Source organism: Panulirus ornatus, chromosome 1 (genome assembly GCF_036320965.1).
Source record: "Panulirus ornatus isolate Po-2019 chromosome 1, ASM3632096v1, whole genome shotgun sequence".
NCBI lineage: Eukaryota > Metazoa > Arthropoda > Malacostraca > Decapoda > Palinuridae > Panulirus > Panulirus ornatus.
Genome location: NC_092224.1, coordinates 59,770,081 through 59,786,742, shown reverse-complemented (window position 1 = coordinate 59,786,742; position 16,662 = coordinate 59,770,081).

Genomic DNA, 16,662 nt, shown 5'->3' with positions numbered 1-16,662 from the left:
GAATGCAAAGGTAAGTAATGTGGCAGTTGAGGGAATAATTGGTGTACATGGTGTACATGTTCAGTGTTGTAAATGGAAATGGTGAAGAGCTTGTAGATTTGTGTGCTGAAAAAGTACTGGTAATTGGGAATACCTGGTTTAAAAAGAGAGATATACATGAGTATATGTATGAAAGTAGGAGAGATGGCCAGAGAGCGTTATTGAATTACGTGTTAATTGATAGGCGCGTGAAAGAGAGACTTGTGGATGTTAATGTGCTGAGAGGTGCAACTGGAGGGATGTCTAATCATTATCTTGTGGAGGCGAAGGTGAAGATTTGTAGAGGTATTCAGAAAAGAAGAGAGAATGTTGGGGTGAAGAGAGTGGTGAGAGTAAGTCAGCTTGGGAAGGAGACTTGTATGGGGAAGTACCAGGAGAGACTGAGTGCAGAATGGAAAAAGGTGAGAACAAAGGAGGTAAGGGGAGTGGGGGAGGAATGGGATGTATTTAGGGAAGCAGTGCTGGCTCGCGCAAAAGATGCTTGTGGCATGAGAAGCATGGGAGGTGGGGAGATTAGAAAGGGTAGTGAGTGGTGCGATAAAGAAATAAGATTATTAGTGAAAGAGAAGAGAGAGGCATTTGGACGAGGTTTGCAGGGAAATAATGCAAGTGACGGGAAGATGTATAAAAGAAAGAGGCAAGACGTCAAGAGAAATGTGCAAGAGGTGAAAAAGAGGGCTAATGAGAGTTGGGGTGAGAGAGTTTCTTTAAATTTTCGGGAGAATAAAAAGATGTTTTGGAAGGAGGTAAATAAAGTGCGGAAGACAAGAGAACAAATGGGAACATCAGTGAAGGGGGCTAATTGGGAGGTAATAACAAGTAATGGTGATGTGAGAAGGAGATGGAGTGAGTATTTTGAAGGTTTGTTGAATGTGTTAGATGATAGAGTTGCAGATATAGGGTGTTTTGGTCGAATTGGTGTGCGAAGTAAGAGGTTTAGGGAAAATGATTTGGTAAACAGAGAAGAGGCAGTGAAAGCTTTGCGGAAGATGAAAGCCGGCAAGGCGGCGGGTTTGGATGGTATTGCAGTGGAATTTATTAAAAAAGGGGGTGACTGTATTGTTGACTGGTTGGTAAGGATATTTGATGTATGTATGGCTCATGATGAAGTGCCTGAGGATTGGCGGAATGCATGCATAGTGTCATTGTACAAAGTCAAAGGGGATAAAGTTATGTTCAAATTACAGAGGTATAAGTTTGTTGAGTATTCATGGGAAATTAAATGGGAAGGTATTGATTGAGAGGGTGAAGGCATGTACAGAGCATCAGATTGGGGAAGAGCAGTGAGGTTTTAGAAGTGGTAGAGGATGTGTGGATCAGGTGTTTGCTTTGAAGAATGTATGTGAGAAATACATAGAAAAGCAAATGGATTTGTATGTAGCGTTTATGGATCTGGAGAAGGCATATGATGAAGTTGATAGAGTTGCTCTGTGGAAGGTATTGAGAATATATGGTGTGGGAGGCAAGTTGCTAGAAGCAGTGATAAGTTTTTGTCGAGGATGTAAGGCATGTGTACGAGTAGGAAGAGAGGAAAGTGATTGGTTCTCAGTGAATGTCGGTTTGCGGCAGGGGTACATGATGTCTCCATGGTTGTTTAATATGTTTATGGATGGGGTTGTTAGGGAGGTGAATGCAAGAGTTTTGGAAAGAGGGGCAAGTATTCAGTCTGTAGTGGATGAGAGGACTTGGGAAGTGAGTCAGTTGTTGTTTGCTGATGATACAGCGCTGGTTGCTGATTCGGGTGAGAAACTGCAGAAACTGGTTAGTGAGTTTGGTAAAGTGTGTGAAAGAAGAAAGCTGAGAGTAAATGTGAATAAGAGCAAGGTTATTATGTACAGTAGGGTTGAGGGACAAGTCAACTGGGAGGTAAGTGTGAATGGAGAAAAACTGGAGGAAGTAAAGTGTTTTAGATATGTGGGAATGGATTTGGCAGCGGATGGAACTATGGAAGCGGATGTGAGTCACACGGTGAGGGACGGGGCGAAAGTTCTGGGAGCGTTGAAGAATTTGTAGAAGGCGAGAACATTATCTCGGAAAGCAAAAATGGGTATGTTTGAAGGGATAGTGGTTTCAACAATGTTATACGGTTGCGAGGCGTGGGCTATAGATAGAGTTGTGCGCAGGAGGGTGGATGTGCTGGAAATGAGATGTTTGAGGACAATGTGTGGTGTGAGGTAGTTTGATCGAGTAAGTAATGTAAGGGTAAGAGAGATGTGTGGTAATAAAGACTGTGGTTGAGAGAGCAGAAGAGGGTGTATTGAAATGGTTTGGTCACATAGAGAGAATGAGTGAGAAAAGATTGACCAAGAGGATATATGTGTCAGAGGTGGAGGGAACGAGAAGTGGGAGATCAAATTGGAGGTGAAAGGATGGAGTGACAAAGGTTTTGAGCGATCGGGGCCTGAACATGCAGGAGGGTGAAAAGCATGCAAGGAATTGAGTGAATTGGAGCGATTTGGTATACCGGGGTGGAAGTGCTGTCACTGAATTGAACAAGGGCATGTGAAGCGTCTGGGGTAAACCATGGAAAGTTTTGTGGGGCCTGGATGTGGAAAGGGAGCTGTGGTTTCGGTGCATTATACATGACATCTAGAGACTGAGTGTGCACAAATGTGGCCTTTGTTGTCTTTCCATAGCGCTACCTCGCACGCGTGCTCGGGGAGGAGGTTGTCATTTCATGTGTGGCGGGATGGCGACGGAATGAATAAAGGCAGCAAGTATGAATTATGTACATGTGTATATATGTGTATGCCTGTGTATGCACATGAATGTATACGTTGAAATGTATAGGTATGTATATGTGCGTGTGTGGACGTGTATGTATATACATATGCATGCGGATGGGTTAGGCCATTCTTTCGTCTGTTTCCTTGCGCTACCTCGCTATCGCGGGAGACAGCGACTAAGTATATTGATAAGAAAAATAAATAGATAATAGATATATGTATATATCAAGCATGTATCGTTCACATGTCTGATGTAGACTATTTACCAGTAGGTACCACGAAAATCGAACCCTGGTCCTTATTATGAGCTTGGGAATTAAGCTACCTGGCTGTGACATTGAGGACCCTGGTTCAATGATCCCCGTTGTGCCTGATGGTAAAAAGTTTACACACACACACACACACACACACACACACACACACACGTATATATTGTGTCAGGCATGACATGAAATCCTCTGAAATACTCGATGAGAATTAAAGTTCATCCTGAAGGAAGGGAATCTCAAGTACCTTTCAGACTAGGGTCAGGTCGTCAGGCCTTCCTGATTCTTGTTGCTCGACACGTCTCTGGCGAACAGCACTTTACCCATGGGTCCTGAGGGCCTTCCTACGACTGTGCGCAGGGATGTGCTGGGGGGGTAAGACGTTCCCTTGGGATGGGGTGGGGGGGATTAGAGGAGGGCTTGAAGGATGGGGCGGTTGCTTGAGGCTATTGGGGGAGAACTCACAAAAGGGGAGGAGGGGAGAGGAGGTTAGACTGAAAGGGGGGAGGGAGAGAGGGAGGAGGGTAAAGAACAGATATTACTTCCGAAATTGTTATTTCTCGAAATGGACTCTGATTCTCCGGGATGTTGGTTACAAGTAATAAAATGTGTTGTTTTATGTGGGCAATACCTCGGCCCGGCTCAACTTTGCTCAACTTTGCTTTTAGATATTTCCTCGTGACTGCTCATCCATATATATATATATATATATATATATATATATATATATATATATATATATATTATTTCATTCTTTCTTTCAAACTATTCGCCATTTCCCGCATTAGCGAGGTAGCGTTAAGAACAGAGAACTGGGCCTTTGAGGGAAATCCTCACCTGGCCCCCTTCTCTGTTCCTTCTTTTGGAAAAGAAAAAAAAATAAATAATGAGAGGGGAGGATTTCCAGCCCCCCCGCTCCCTCCCCTTTTAGTCGCCTTCTACGACACGCAGGGAATACGTGGGAAGTATTCTTTCTCCCCTATCCCCAGGGATAATATATATATATATATATATATATATATATATATATATATATATATATATATATATATATATATATATATATATATATATATACTTCCTATGAGTCCACGGGGAAATGAAACACAAGTTCCCAAGTACACTTTCATGTAATAATCACATCATCAGGGGAGACACAAGAGAGAAATATAACAGTCAGTTGATACACAACGAAGAGACGTAGCTAGGACGCCATTTGGTAAACATGCGATTGTCCTGGACAATTATTAAGCGAGTTTACCGTACATTTCCTCATTCATTGAACTACAATGTCCACCACCATCAGTCTTTGCTGACAGACACAGTAACAGATCGCTTACTGAACATAACCTCACCTCTTTGTTGTCTCCCATGTTCGCGGGACGGCGTCCCCAAGAGTCCAGACCAGTGCAATAGATATTGTCCAATTTTTGCCAGGACGACCAGTGGTGGGGATGACGAACCGTCTCTCTCTCTCTCTCTCTCTCTCTCTCTCTCTCTCTCTCTCTCTCTCTCTCTCTCTCTCTCTCTCTCTCTCTCTCTCTATTGATTTAGGTCTGGACGGTGTATAATGGGCGAGAGTAATTTGACACGGGAGTGACGGCGTCTTCAGCAACCCGAGGACCCTCACACGGGGCCGCCACACGCTGGACCTGTAATCTTAACGTTTTATGTACAGCGTCTCCCCACTTGAGGTTGTTTGTCGAGAAATCTTTACGTTTTCTTTTCCTTTCATGTCCTCTCCAGCCCTGTGTTCAGAGTCCCGGGTCTGTTTTCTTTGAGTCTTTTGACCTCTTAATGGTCTTGGTTCTTTTTTTTTTTTTTATTCTTTTTTCTCTCTTTTGCTGCAGTGATTCCCTGGGGGTTGTTTACAAGGGAGTTTTTTTTTATAATTTTTTTTTGTTGTTTTTACTACGTCTCATAGACCATGCTGAGGAATGGTGGGGTTTGTTTTGTCTTGTTCTTTCTTGCTGTCATTACGGTGTGTAGGTGTCTCAAGCCACGATCGGTTCCGGTGAAGTGATTGAAGGAAGATGCAGATTTGCTGTGACTGTAAGGAAGTGGAAAAAATCAGTTGAAGAAATAATTTCTAATATCGTTCAAAAATTAGATTTTAGGAAAACAAAAACGTAGCACGTAAATCAGACTCGTGTAGTAAAACTTGACAGCAACAACGAAAAAAATGCTTATGAAAGCCATACAAAGATTACAGGTTGGTATCATTTGTCATTCACTGTAAGGGTGGACGAGGATATAGAAAGGTGCTTCCATCAGCGTAGACCAGTGATGACTGTATATGAGTACATGGCTCCTTCGTTGCTAATGATGGGATGACTAAAGACATCCCCCGACAGACCCCTTATATATATCTCGAGGTATCATGTCTTGTGCCTGTTCTCGTCTGGAGCGCCTCAATGCACCACCTCTGAGGTCGCAGACCCTCGTCGCTACTGTGAGATAACTGCCTGGTTTAGACTTCATTTCTCATCGTAATATCGACGTTTAGTATTCGGGATAAACTCTCCATTATTATCAGAACCTAATATCGAGATATCACCGGTACCTCGTGCTTTTAATGTGATTTGTGGCGGATTTTATGCCTCGGCTTCCCGAGGGACCAAGAGTTCGAGGATGTGGGTGTATCACCCTCAACCAAGTCTCCTCCCCCACCCTCTTACAATCACTCTGCGATTCTCTTTTTGTTTCTGCGTGTCGTCGGGAAGGGGGCGTGTGCGTGTGCGTGCAGATGTTGACGTCTACGTCAGCGTGGTTTCATGTATGAGTTTTTCATCTGCGTCATTTGGCGAGGAGCCACGCACGTACCCGTCCACACAGAGCACGCATGTACCCGTCCACACACACACACACACGTAGTGAGTGAAGTCTGTACCTTGCTGTACAATCGCCGCTGTTATTGCCTGCAAGCATTGCTGTAATCCACGGTGTTGCTACTCATAAGTGTAAGACATTACTGTATTTTTTCGTCATTAGAATCGTTAATGACAAGTTGTGATGACCTCTTTCGCGTGGCGTTATAACCATTCACCACCTTCACCATGATGGCGTGACCTTTGGCTTGAGCTTTGAGGGGTCAGGTCAAAGGTTAGGTCATCATATCTTGGGTCGTTACTTTCGCACTCAGAAGATTGTAGGAGCTGCAGTTTGCATGTTGACTTGGTTGGCTGTACTGTAGCTGGATAATGTACAGTACTGCCGGCGAATTATGGGTTAATTAATCGTACATAAGATCTTTAGTCAGAGTCTGATTCACTGCAGTCATAGGATTATCCGGGACTGGGATGTGTTTCCTGCTGGTGAGCATACGATTCGAGTACTGTTGAATCAGTTTGTGAGGTAACTTAGGAGGATTATGATGGTGGCGTTGGGTGACTACAATGAACCCTACGGTGGGGAGGGCTTATGCCACTGAGGGTACAGGAGACGGTACTGGCATGTAGTGGATCACCGTCAGGAAGCAGCAGCAGCAGTAGCGGCAGGAGTGAGTGAGCGAGCGAGCGTCGTGTTGGTTTGCGTCGTTGTCTTCGTCCTCGTCTTCGTCGTGAGCTCACATGACGCCTTAGTCGACGTCTTATACTCAGGGTGGAGACACATGCAGGCTTCCCTCTCTAACAGAGTCTTTTCCGCGTCTTCTGTTGTCTCCTTTTCCTCCTCCTCCTCATCTCTCTCTCTCTCTCTCTCTCTCTCTCTCTCTCTCTCTCTCTCTCTCTCTCTCTCTCTCTCTCTCTCTCTCCAGTACCGGATCATTCATTCCCTTTTCTTCTCCTTCCATTCCCATCCCTCCCTCCCTTCCTGTCCCCGCTCTCCCCCCTGACTCTCTGTCGGAATAATATTCTCGCATAATGTGACACATGATTGACGCCCCCATGGAAATTATATCCTTACCGCCCACGGTAAATTATTCTTTCATATACGGTTTGGACCAATAAAATTTTGACTATGGTCAGCAGGGTGTTGGGGAGGGGTTTGGGTAGGGGTGGAGTGAGGGTGGTGGATAACAGAAAAGGAATTGGGATTCTATTTTTCTTCTCAGATAATTTGATATACTTCAATTTAGGCATCACCTCGGCAGGGTTTCGTTCCACTCGTTCCCCTCGCTTCACTAGTTCACCATGCCGGACGTAGGTACGTCCTGGTATGGAACGTGACATTAATTTCCCTTCGTCAGTACGTTTGCTGCTTCGACCAGGCTCGCGGGCGCGAGGACATATCTCCCTCTGCTCACGCCCTCCAAACACCTGCTTTTGCTTTTCGAGTATCTTTTCCCCACGCCATCCAAACGCTTTCGCCCATCCCTCTGTCCACACCCACGAAGCACCTGTGCCAACGCCCTCGGAGCGCCTCTGCCCACGCCCTTGGAGGGCCATTGCCCATGCCCTCAGAGCGCCTCTGCCCACGCCCTCAGAGCGCCACACGACACGTCCCACACAATCGCACATTGTCAGCCACCCAACACACGAATGCAAAATCTCGTAACCTTTTCTCTGAATTCTGCTCTGGACTAGACGGCGAGACGGAAGACTACCAATATCCTCCACACTTTACCTCGCAGCTCGCCTTACACAGCACAGATGATAGGATTTGCCGGTGATTTTTGCCAGGGAAAGCTGCGAATTTATCGCGCGCTCCCAACCCGTTCTGTGGGCGGTGGCGCTAAAGAGGAGGTTGCAGAGTGCACAGAAGTGTCCAGGACCTGAGCCACAGAGGCTGAATTATGACGACCTGGTGGGATCGTACCAGTGGCAGTTTTGTTACATTACTGTCACCACCTTACACAGTACGGGCGGTGTTGGATCCTGGTTTTCTAGATTATCACCATCGTCATCGTAAGCGTTTTTACGATTTAGGTTCTCGCAAGTTTACCGTCATTCTTCTAGATAGTAAAGACTGTAGCGTTTATGCGAAGTGTGTGATTAGTTTATCGTCATCAGCCTAGGAGTACAGAGCGTAGCATTTTATCACAGTCCCCGGCTGGTTTACCTCATCACCCTAGATGAGGTAAACTAACAGGCTACTGTTAGTTTACCATTATCACCTAAGATACTACAGAGCATAGCACTTTATCACGGCTTCCTTGCTAGCTTACCATCATCACCTAAGATAAGACAGAGCGTAGCATTTGATCACAGCCTACTCGTATTAATTCACCTTCATCATCGTAAGCAGTAGATACGTTTCAACTCATCGGAGTCTACTTGGTAGTTCGTCTTCATCACGTAACCCCACATTATGTCGGGAGGGAAAAACCCAACCTTGGCCAGAATACAGACATGCCAGACTCGCGTTATCAGCAGCGGTTCGGCTAAATTGGTATTTAATGTGTGGGTTTGTCGGGACGGTAATGTTGATGAGTCTTTCCCAGCCTGATGGAAGCTCTGCGCTGTTGTGTGTGTGTGTGTGTGTGTGTGTGTGTGTGTGTGTGTGTGTGTGTGTGTGTGTCCGTGTGTGTGTGTCACTGGGGAAGAGATTCTCATTCGTGTTACCCTTTCTCCTAACCCTGTATGTATCTATATTTATACGTATAATATATATATGTATACTATATTAATACCTTGCGTACACACACACACACACACACACACACACACACACACACACACACACACACACACACAGACACTAGCCTATACCAGATACCCATTTCATCGACCATCCTAGCTAGGGGGAGGATGAATAGCTGGTTGGACTGCTGACCGGCTGCTGCGACCTCGATGTGTCTGTGTGGATGTGTGTATAATTATCTATTTGTACTGTACTGGGAGGGATTCTCGATTTCATGGGGCCTTTACTCTTGGATATGGATCCCCATCTCGTGTGTGTGTGTGTGTGTGTGTGTGTGTTCGTCTGTGTGTGTAAAGTTGGGGAAGTTCCAGTTTATTCCCCTACATGTGTACACTAAAGATGAAATAGCGTCAATATCTGGGTTCTAGGATTGTATACCTTCGGGCTAGTAAATCCGAAGTCTGCTAAGCTTCGTCTTGTAGCTAAGACTACAAAAAGCAGTGAATAGGTGTTACCAGTGTGCACACCAGCTTCAGTGTAGTGGTGACCAAGATCTGTAGGCTGCGGTGACAGACAACCTGATTGATCAGTGGGGTAACGATCAGTCTTGTAACACGAAGTCAAGTTAATTTTTTTTTTTATATATAAAAGGTACCTCAGATCTCCTCCAAAATCAGGTTATAACCCAACCCAGTGAAATGACCCTGCCTGATCCATTTCGGAGTCGTGGATGAATGACTGTTTCTCTCCTGAAAAAACAAATATGTATATTCGTAATGTAGAGAAAGAAAGAAGGAAAGAAAGATAAAAGAGGGGAAGATGAATTTGGAAAGAGCGGTGACGTGGACATGGTTGGAGATGAGTGTGTGTGTGTGTGTGTGTGTGTGTGTGTGTATACGTGTGTGTGTGTGTGTGTAGCCGAGCTTCTCAGCTTCACTCGGCTCTCCCTCCAGCAGCTGCTGGAACTGGGAAACGGAAATAGAAGCCACTGAGCAAAAGCCTGATAATAACTCGCTAAGAATTAGCAAAAATTGCGCAAAGAGCTTTCCAAGAGGTGAAGCAGAACCCCAGAATACTTCCCCTCCATTTATTCCACTGACTAACTAACTAACTAACTACAGGACTGTGCTGATATCATACCACGTTCATACAAGTAAGAGAAACCTGTGCTTGAGGCAGGAAAAAAAAAGAAGAATCAAGCTCCCCAGAAGGTCCATGAATCAGTGCTGAGTGAACTGGTCATCACCCTTAATACCTTGACCTGAATGAATTTTTTCCCAGACATTACCCACGTTCCTCCCCGTGGCTGTCACCCCTTGCCATGTGACCTTTCCCTCCCCCGGACCTTGTAAAAGGTGTACACCCGTCACGCCCAGGCACTCCGCGCCAAGACCAGGAACTTGGCATCCCATTATGATGTAGAACAATTTTAAGGCCAATTCTTTAGGTGGATAACTCAAACTCCTCCTGCCATTCCCTAGATTCTGAAAACACGTTTAAAGGGAAGAAGCCAAGAATTATGGACACTGGACACTTGCATCTCTCATTACCAAAATTACGTGGAATCAGACGACTTACGAAGATCAAGCACGGTAAATTCTAGCGGCTGTTGACCGTGACGCATTTACGGACCGCCTGCCCTTGAGGCCGCGCAGGTTCGAACGGCATGGTTCGAATCCTGGTCGCTGCACCCGATCCACAGATAACTCAGCTGTTCATTCTCCTTTTAGAGGCTCGTCGATAAGGTGGATGCCTGCCTTATATATATATATATATATTAAGAATATATGGTGTGGGAGGCAAGTTGTTAGAAGCAGTGAAAAGTTTTTATCGAGGATGTAAGGCATGTGTACGTGTAGGAAGAGAGGAAAGTGATTGGTTCTCAGTGAATGTAGGTTTGCGGCAGGGGTGTGTGATGTCTCCATGGTTGTTTAATTTGTTTATGGATGGGGTTGTTAGGGAGGTAAATGCAAGAGTCTTGGAAAGAGGGGCAAGTATGAAGTCTATTGGGGATGAGAGAGCTTGGGAAGTGAGTCAGTTGTTGTTCGCTGATGATACAGCGCTGGTGGCGGATTCATGTGAGAAACTGCAGAAGCTGGTGACGGAGTTTGGTAAAGTGTGTGGAAGAAGAAAGTTAAGAGTAAATGTGAATAAGAGCAAGGTTATTAGGTACAGTAGGGTTGAGGGTCAAGTCAATTGGGAGGTGAGTTTGAATGGTGAAAAACTGGAGGAAGTGAAGTGTTTTAGATATCTTGGAGTGGATCTGTCAGCGGATGGAACCATGGAAGCGGAAGTGGATCATAGGGTGGGGGAGGGGGCGAAAATTTTGGGAGCCTTGAAAAATGTGTGGAAGTCGAGAACATTATCTCGGAAAGCAAAAATGGGTATGTTTGAAGGAATAGTGGTTCCAACAATGCTGTATGGTTGCGAGGCGTGGGCTATGGATAGAGTTGTGCGCAGGAGGATGGATGTGCTGGAAATGAGATGTTTGAGGACAATGTGTGGTGTGAGGTGGTTTGATCGAGTAAGTAACGTAAGGGTAAGAGAGATGTGTGGAAATAAAAAGAGCGTGGTTGAGAGAGCAGAAGAGGGTGTTTTGAAATGGTTTGGGCACATGGAGAGAATGAGTGAGGAAAGATTGACCAAGAGGATATATGTGTCGGAGGTGGAGGGAACGAGGAGAAGAGGGAGACCAAATTGGAGGTGGAAAGATGGAGTGAAAAAGATTTTGTGTGATCGGGGCCTGAACATGCAGGAGGGTGAAAGGAGGGCAAGGAATAGAGTGAATTGGAGCGATGTGGTATACAGGGGTTGACGTGCTGTCAGTGGATTGAATCAAGGCATGTGAAGCGTCTGGGGTAAACCATGGAAAGCTGTGTAGGTATGTATATTTGCGTGTGTGGATGTGTGTATGTACATGTGTATGGGAGGGGGGGGGGGTTGGGCCATTTCTTTCGTCTGTTTCCTTGCGCTACCTCGCAAACGCGGGAGACAGCGACAAAGTATAAAAAAAAAAAAAAAAAAAATATAATGTAAATGAAATGGCCTTGATTAGGGCATTTAGTAATTCGTGCCGTCTTTGCTGATATATAAAAAGTTATAGCTAAAGATTCCTTCGACAGTTACTCTATTACAATAGGATCTTTAAGGTTATTGAAGGTCGTCTCAATGCTCTCGTATTCTAACAGATTGTTGGAAGGACCTCAGGCTCAGCTTACTCATTTTGATGACATAGTGCATTCTTCATCGTCTTCACCAACAGAATGTGACAATGAATCCACAGATCCATAGACCGCCATTTCTCTCTCTCTCTCTCTCTCTCTCTCTCTCTCTCTCTCTCTCTCTCTCTCTCTCTCTCTCTCTCCTCTCTCTCATCGTTAAAAGTTGGTTTTATCCAGGGAATGGTGCTTATGCGCCCACCTCTCCCTCTTTGTCCATATCTGATATCGATAGAAATTTATTTTTTAAGCCACGCATCGTTCTGTAGGGACTGTGCAAGAAAAACATGACAGTCTCCTTTATCGATGACCGTGAGAATGTAAAGAATGACGTACTCGCATTCTTAGCAGTTCGTTACGAGAAAGCTTTGTATGTAGCAGAGGAACATTCCAGCTTTTGAGTGGAAGAAATGAGATACTCGGGTTCGAAACTGAATGTGAGAGATGTGGTCAGGTGTCATCACAACCAGGGAAAAGGGAGTTGTTCTGGTGTGACTGATTTTCAAGACCTCGTGTTTCTGATCATCACAGAATATTACTTAACGGTAGGGAGGATGGTAGATGCTACGAACCTTCCGCACTGAAGACGCATCACTTCTGATAACGTTGTGAACATGACATTCACATTATCATCTGGTGTAGGAAATGTACATAGGTTGGGATTATTTTTCTATGTTGGAGGCTCCAGTCACGGACAAAAGTTCACGTCAAGGCCGGGCCTTAATTGAAATATAGAGAGGTTAATGAAAGGGAAAAAGACGAGACAAGGGAAAGCACTTACGGATTTTGGGTGAAGTGGAAAACCTGTCTTTTGAAATATACTAGGTCATAGTTACTGGGAAAGACGTAAGAGGGTAGAGAGTTCCAATGCTTCGAGGTGCAGGGAAGGTAAGTTTTTTCAGAAGGGCCCACTCTTGAGTTGCCAACGGTCACAAGGCAATCATGTGACACAGCAGCTCGCCGAGTATTGCGTGGTGTAGCTAAAACCAAAGCAATACCTATAGTAGAGGGAAAGTGACTCTACATTGCGGCGTAGGGCAAGAGGGTCAGGGTTTGAAGTTTATAGGTTTGTCCGCTTTCGACTCAAATTTATCAACTAAGGATGCAGAGCTAGAACCACCTCAGATCAGTCCTTTGTTTAAACGGAGCAACTATCTGTTCGGAAGAAAAGAAATGTCCACATCTAAACAGGCCTAGCTATTTCTGTAATGTGGGCTTTCCAAGATAAAATGGATGTTACAGTAATACCAAGTATGTTCATCGAGTTAGGAGGTGGAATTACAGACCCATCGAAGTTTGGGGATTCAAGATCCTCGAGACGTGCAACAGGTTTAATGATGTTGGAATAGACACCAACCTTGAACCGGAATCTTGAGTGGAGGTTATGATTGGATATGAAAAAGGGGCTAGTGAGAACATCAGTAGACAACTGTGTCTCATAGAGAAGTGAGATGTTAGGAGAGGTACTAGACCGATGGTGTTCACCAGACGAGAGGTTACTAGAGAGACCATGAATGTCTGCATAGTGAATAGAAAAAGAGGCAGGTCTAACAGAGAGGGGAAGGTCGTGGGAGGGGCCGGTAATACTGCTGCTTGAGCCCTCCCTCTCATTGGCAGTAAAGTCAGGCGGGAACACGGAGATTCTTAGCATCCCAAGATGCCTGGGACTAGGGGACATAAGTTTGGTGGACTCTATCGTGATTACTTTAGGAAATGATTGTGCAGACAGGAGAAAATAAGCCAGGTTTATGTAGGTGTGTAGCGAGAGGATGGCAGGACCAGCCCGGGATTCCCGTTTTGCTGAGACAGAGAGTAAGACCAGCAGTCCTAACGTGGAGTTTGTAAGATGGTCTTGAGCACCACTTTAACGCTCCTCAGTCAGGACGGTAGTACCACCCTGGGCGGCTGCTGTCAACAGCCAACTACCTATTGGGCTGCTCCAAGGGTAGGCGACGGAATAACCCTTGACTTAGCTGTAGTATTGGGAAGGGGCCAACACACTACCACCTGAGTCGTCCTCCTAGCTGGCAGCTGAGTCACACAAAATGTGATCATTGGAGTGTACAATAAATTTGCAGGGGTCGTGGTAGGGACATTACTACCTGAACGATGTCATTATACACGTTACTTTAACTCTGCCCAGAGGTAGTCGATTCTTACTCCAGATGTTGTACCTAAGGACAACACTGTGTACCTCATGTATTTGATTTCTATTCATCTTTATAGGTTTTCCAAGCAACGTTTGTTTCCTTAATCCACCACGTATTCTGTGGGACTTTGCACAGTGCTTAATAGACATGCAAAAGAGGGACTGTTGGATGAGAGTGTGTTGAGAAGGGCAGCAGTCGATTTCCTCAGTCATTTCAAGAAGAGTATGAATGAGAGAGCGGAGCTGAAATAGTTTGGAAATATGGAGAGGATGAGTGAGGAGAGAATGACTGCTAGAAAATGTGTCAGATGTGGAGGAAACAAGAGAGAAGGAGGAGGTAGAAGAATGGTGTGATAGATGTTTGGAAGGTTTCGTTAGACGCAGTATTTCACAGTAATATCAAAACAGATTGGTTCGGCTTTAAACCCTTAACTGTCCACTGGAATTGATGACGCTAAATATACCATAATATGCTACAGGAGAATACTCCAGTTCTGGTCTCCAACCTGCACGCTAGATTAAATCCCTGCAGTAGAGTGAGCGACGCGGGACATTATGCAGAATAATTCATATGAGAAGGAGAAGGGCCACAGGTTCGCTGGGAGAGACAAGAGGGTCATTATCGTGGGCGCAAGACGATTAGTTTTCTACTGTTGAAGTTGAGAGGAATATCACAGGAGGACCCGAGGATAAAGTGAAGGGGAAACTGAACAGATTCCTCTGAGGTGTATTTCATGTCTCTGTTATGACACTCGCTTTACTTTCAAGGTTTCGGGAGTCAAAGCGCCTTAAAGATAAGTTAATTACCAAGAGGGCCTGGCCGTAGCTGGAGCTGTGGGGATCAAAGCCAACCCCTAAAGGCCAGATGAAGGTAGTGTAAAGGTAAAGAAATCCACCTTATTTATTAACAAGGCAGAGCTGAGTCTGGGCCAATGATATTAGTACATGAGTGTTGTAACGTGGTGAAGTACGGTATTTTGCCTCATTTTTAGAATTCTTATTTTGAACTTATAGCTTGAATATTGCGACAGTGTTCCATTTTTACTAGCCCATTTGCTATTGATTTATTTATTGCTTGCAGGTATGGATCCAGTGGAGTGCTGTAGCTGGTGTTGGTGGTAAAGGACCAGGAGCAGTATGTTGGCAGGTAAGGGAGGTATGATGCAAGAAGGATATATCAACTAGCGAAGGTGGCAAGAGCCATGGGAAGTATACGTTAGCATGTAATGTAGGTATGATGTAGGAGGGGTATATTAACTGGTGAAGGTGTCAAGAACCAGAAGAGATATGTTGGCAGGTAAGGTAAGTTTGATGCAAGTGGGGTATATTAACTAGTGAAGGTGTCAGGAACCAAGAGAAGTATGTGAGCATATAAGAAAGGTATGATGCAAGAGCAGTGGGTCAGTCATTGAAGCTGGCACGAAGACATACTGGATGGAAGGGTAAGCATAAACCAGGAGGAGGATTTTGTTTAGTGAATTCCACATGGATGAAGAGAAGTGTACCGGCATGTGGTGTCGGTATGAACTAGCAGGGACGTGCAGGTTTGTAATATCGGTATGGAGTAGCAGGAGTGTATAGGCTAGTGATATCGATATGAACTAGCAAGAGTGTATCGGCTAGTGATATCGGTATGACCTAACAATAGTGTATCGGACTGCGGTATTGGTATGATCTAGCTAGGAGTGTATCGGTTTGTGGGGTGGATATAAAACCATGTTGGCGTGTGAGGTAGGTAATAACTTAAGGAAGGGTATATTGGCTTGTGTGTGGTAGGTGTTTACCAAAAGTATAATATCGGGCATGCGAAACTTGTGTTAGTGAAGAGAGATGCCTTAACTAGTAAGCCACATATTAAACACGGGAGTAATGGCTCGTAAGGTGGGCATCAGCCATAGGTAGTATCTGTGAGCTGGACATGAACCAGGTGGAGTGTGTGGTAGAGGAAGTGAGGTTGGGGGTGGCGGATGGTGTCCTCCAAGCGTTTCTTCCCACCTTGGTTATTAAGTCAGGATTCTGCTCCTCACGTCCGTGTTGCATATCAGTTAATGAAGAACCTGTGTGGGATGAATTCAGTTTCGGGTCAGGGACGACCCCAGAGAGGGAGGAAAAGTCCCTCGCTCTGAAAACAGCCGGTAAATCGTGCCTAATATGTTGAAGGGAGAGTTTTGAATAATACCCAGATGGGTAATGACACAAACAGAACTCGGGCTTGTAAGTGAAACAGACCTGTGTATAGACTAATTAGCGTGTCAACGTTGATATCAAATTATAAAGTTTATGTTTTTAATGTTGTCAAAAACTGAGTCCGGGTGATAAACTATTTATGTGCTGTTAACAGCGAACATTTCTTTTTGTCCATTTCCTCGCCAGTGTGATAAATGATTATAAACAAGTTATTAGCGATGATATAAATCTTTGGCTCTTATATAAAGTCCTGGAGAGTTCTTCAGGGGTCATGTATTGCTTAAGTGAACGCGATTGTAAATGGTGTTTGATTGTATAAAATCTAATCGTATCCAGTCAGATCTACGTGCCAAAAATTGCAACTAACCACCGCCTCTCAATCAGGTTTGTGTCTGAGAAAATATTGGGGCTTTAAATCTTTTTCAAAATTGCTCCCAATATTAAGGCTTTCTTGATGGAGGACGGCTTCCTGGCTACCAAGTACCGCCATTTCCTTGAATTTAGTAAGAATTAACGCTGAATATCCTCCGACCCGATACTTAGTGAGGGCGCCCGAG